The following is a 4,199-nucleotide window of genomic DNA, read 5'->3' as shown; positions in this document are numbered from 1 at the left end:
GAACCCGGAGTCAGTGCGGCCTGATGCTGTCTCCTGGCACCGGTCACCATGAACCCGGAGTCAGTGTGGCCTGGCACTGTCCCCTGGAACTGGTTACCGCAATGGCAGAGTCAGTGCGGCCTGGCACTGTCCCCTGGCACTGGTCACCACGAACCTGGAGTCAGTGCAGCCTGGTGCTGTCCTCTGGCACTGGTTACCGTGATGCCAGAGTCAGTGCAGCCTGGCGCTGTCCCCTGGCACCGGTCACTTGGACACCCAGTCAGCGCAGCTTGGTGCCTTCCCCTGGCGCTGGTCACTGCAATGCTGGAGTCAGAGTGGCCTGGTGCCTTCGCCCTGCTGCCTGTCAGTGCGAACCCAGAGTCAGTGCAGCTTGGGACCGTCACCTTGGCGCAATGTGCCATCGCAGTTGGGTGGCATCCCAGTCCCGCTCTGCCCCGGTGTAAATGGCACCCAAAGAGCTGAGCGGGGCAGGTTCAGAGCACACCCGGTGATCCTGATGACTGTCCACCGCTCCCTGCTCAGCGGATACCTCAGAACCTGCAGCAGGGTCTGGCCCTTCCTGGCGTGGTGCAGTTAGGGCTGCGGACATGGCAGTGCTGGCCTTCCCTGGGCTAGTCGGACACCTGCGGGAGCAAGACTCCCTCGCCTTGCGTGGACACAGAGACACCTGGCCTGGGTGACGGAGCCTTTAGGGCAGCGATTCCAATGGCCCCCGCTCCTGTAGTGACCACACATTATTGCCTTCTCAGCTATTGAGGGCCCGGCTGTCAGATACGTTTGGGGCGTCTCAGCCCAGATCCTGTGGCTGTCTCAGCAGAGATGCCAAGCAGTGGTTGGGGTGGGGAGACCACACTCCCTTCTCAGCCCCAGCAGAGATGTCCCTCTAGGGCGAGGCTGGAGCTTGCTGTGCTGCTGGGGTGTGAGTCTGCAGAGCGCCTCCCTCAGCCCCACTCTGTACAGCCAGCTCTGACTTTGACTGGAGCAGCTCATCGCTGTCCTGCACAGCAAGGGCCGTGCACCAAGACACTCTCTGGCTGGCACTATGCAGGGGGTGCCCTGGCTCAGCAGGACCCAGGGGAGGGAGAAGGTGGAACGTGCTGTCCTGCACAGAGGCAGCCGTGCACCGACGTGCCCTCAGATTGGCACCATGTGGGGGCGCTCTGGGTCACTGGGTCCCCGGGGCAGGGGCAGTGGGACGCACTGTCCTGCACAAAGGTGGCCATGCACCAACATGCTCTCAGGTTGACATTACGTGGGGGGCACTCTGGCTCAGCAGGGCCCAGCAGAGGGGGACTGTGGGACGTGCTATCCTGCACAGAGGCATCTGTGCACCAATGCACTCTAGGTTGGCACAATGCAGGGGTGCCCTGACTCAGCGGGGCCTGGCGGGAGGATGGATCCCGCTGTCTAGGCCTTGACTCTCCCGCTCTGACCCAGCAGGTCCCTTTTCCAACTGAATGATGCAGTTTAGTCCAAAGTCTTCGATGCCATCGAAATCAGCACCATCGCAGGAGGAGCCGCCCCAGGCCGGAGGGCGAGAGGGAACAACCATTGCCAAGATATAAAAATTAATGTAAACCTTAGAGTCAAGGGAAATCCTGATGTCACCGAGCATATGGCCTGAACTCATCAAAGCCCTCCCTCGCCGCCACCACCCCGAGCCCTGGCCTGGCCAGGCCAGTCACCAGCCCCGCCAAGCCAGGTACTACAGTCCCCTGTTCCATCTGCCTTCCTGCCCCACCCCTCTAGCTGGGGCTATTGTAGACGTCTCACTGCCCAGCCAGCAAATGCCCGGAGCTGCTGGGCCAGGGCTTTGCCTGTGTCTTTTTAAAGGACTTGTTCTCTGGAATCCCAATGTGTCAGACACCCAGGGATGATTGAGGAGCGGAGGCTTCAGGGTGATCCACAGGGCTGTGGGAGGAGTTTGGGGGAGAATGGGGGGCCAACTTGGTCACTTGGGGAATTGTGGACTCCAGCAGTGCCTCCAGGGCGTGTCACAGCTGCTTACCTGCCCACTGGAGCCAGAATGGATGACCGCTACAAAATACCTGTCTGGGGTGATGTCAGAGCCCCAGGGCCTACCCTTAGAACAGAGCATGGGCTGGGTCGTCCCTCGTACCCCCAGACAGACACACCCACTCCTCGCAGGCCAGAATCTCCTCCCCGTCTGCAGTGGGGTCCCTGCAGTGGCAAACCCTCCTGACCTGCAGCCCCAATATCATCTACCCAGAGCCCAACCCCCTTTCCCAGGACTCCCCTCCAATTTGATTGGGTCAGGGCCCACTCTCTTTCCCACGGGGAACCCAGGAGCTCCCTGCAGATGTCATGGGGCTGGCGGTTACAGAGTGTGTTTGTTCAGTGTCACCTTGCACATGGGTCCTTGCAGCGTGACGGGAGGTTCCACTGGTCACAGGGTGGGGAGTGTACACTTTTTTGCATGGATAAACACTTGCTAAACAGTAAAGGAGCCAGGTACATGCTCCACAATAAGGCCAGGTGAAGCCACGTCTCCCAGACGTGCAGGATAATAAACGGAACTGAGACAAGGGCTTCCCAAGGCCTCGCCACCCCCTCTCCCCCCCCCGCCCCCGCCCGCTCCATCCTGTCTCTCTCCCTAGGCCGCGGAGCCAGACATGTCACTGCTCCCAAGTGCCCCTGAGCGACATGCGTGGAAGGACGGGCAGGGGCCGGGGCAGGTGTGTTCACCCTCCGCCCTGTGGGGTGGAATGACCATAACAGAGCAGCGTGTTACTCTGATCCATGTCCCGTGGCTGGAGGGGGGGCTCCAGAGCAGGCCCCTTTGCACACCTGGCTGTTAACAGGACTCGGCTCCCAAGCGCAGGGTGGCCTGGAGCAAACTCCACAGCCCCACTCCCACCTTGCAGCACAGGGACGGTTTTTTTTGGAAGGGGCACGTTTGAACACTGCACTCTGGGCCTGGTCTAGTCACACATGCAATGACTGTGGCAGTCTCAGCTTACAACTGTTAACTCTGCTGAGCTGCCGTGGGCTGTGGTGCAGCAGGATTCAGCAAGTGCCATGGGAGCCAGCAGGCTCTAGGGGCATTGGCAGAGCTGGGGGCAGGGGGCAGGACTGGAATAGCAGGAGCTGGGGGGCTGGGCACCCTAGAGGGGCTGGAAAGGGAATGAAGAATAGGTTGTGATAGATTAGCATTGGCAGAGCTGTGTGTGGGAGCCCAGGGCTCAGATAGCAGGGAGTGCAGGTTGGGATTGAGGGGCACCGGTAGAGCAGTGACTGGGGAGCCCAGGGCTGAGATAGCAGGGGGCTGCAGGTTGGGATTGAGGGGCACTGGTAGAGAGTGACTGGGGTCAGAACTGAGGGGTATCAATGGAGCGCTGGTGGGGACGTATGCATGAAGCCTGTCTCTATCCAGCCCGCTCTGTATCTAACAGTAAATATTAAGTTCCCCCTGATTCCCAGGGCCACAGGGACTCTGCGGTGGGTTTGTCTGGGAGCTTTCCAATGCTGAACTTCCCAAGGGTTCATGGGTCAGGAAAGCCAGAGGCTTTGTCCAGATGAGGAAAGACCAGAGCTCCGGGTGAGCCTGCTCCAATCAGCTACCTCGGCCTGACCTCAGGTGACCTCTATCAGAGCTATGCAATCCCAGGTCTGTGCTTAACCAATGGATGTGAGCTAGGACACCTGGGTTCTTTTCCTGGCTCCAGGGCGAGTTAGGGAGGAGATAAATACGTATTTAGCGTATGTGTAGTAGTACAGGCAGGGAGCTGGGACTCAGGACTCCTGGGTTCTATCTGCAGCTCTGGGAGGGGAATGGGCTCCAGTGGATTGGGGCGGGGGGGGGGGGGGGGGGGGGGGAAACCAGGGTTCTAGTTCCAGCTCCGCTACTTGTAGGGTGACCAGGGCCAAGTTACCCCCTGCCTCAGTTTCCCCTGCTGTCTAAGGGGTTAATGACACTTCCCCAGGGGGTTGCCAGGCTAAATTCACTGCTGGTGGTCAAGTGTTTTGAGATGCGTGGATGGGGGAGGGGAAAGGGTGTGTGAGTGGGGCGCTGGGCTCCACACCTGGTGCTTCCCGGGCTTCAGATCCAAGAAACCCTTCCACTAAAATGACAGCCTGTCCTGCAGTGCATGCTGGGGGCTGCATGCTCAGGGAGCCGACAGGTGCACTCGCTATAGGGGCTGGGGGATGGACAGGTATACCTGCTATAAGGGCTGGGT

The 4,199-nt window shown here is 60.0% G+C and overlaps 1 protein-coding gene across 3 annotated transcripts in view; it reads left to right on the top strand.

Annotated features, from left to right (window-relative positions):
• The window catches only part of PDE1B (phosphodiesterase 1B), a 133,485-nt gene extending 130,417 nt beyond the window's left edge, over positions 1-3,068 (top strand). For 2 of the 3 annotated variants that reach the window (XM_026661369.1, XM_026661368.1), the window contains exon 15: positions 1,441-3,068. The gene's annotated coding sequence lies outside the window, so the exon portion shown is untranslated. Of the gene's footprint in view, positions 1-1,437 lie in introns of all 3 variants that reach the window. The other variant, XM_026661367.1, reaches the window with a different exon arrangement.
• The last annotated feature ends 1,131 nt before the right edge of the window (positions 3,069-4,199 follow it).

This window comes from Terrapene carolina, unplaced genomic scaffold (assembly GCF_002925995.2).
Source record: "Terrapene carolina triunguis isolate 2854851 unplaced genomic scaffold, T_m_triunguis-2.0 Scaffold1054, whole genome shotgun sequence".
NCBI lineage: Eukaryota > Metazoa > Chordata > Testudines > Emydidae > Terrapene > Terrapene triunguis.
The sequence above is the reverse complement of the archived record's forward strand: the minus strand, read 5'-3'. Positions and strand labels throughout refer to the sequence as shown.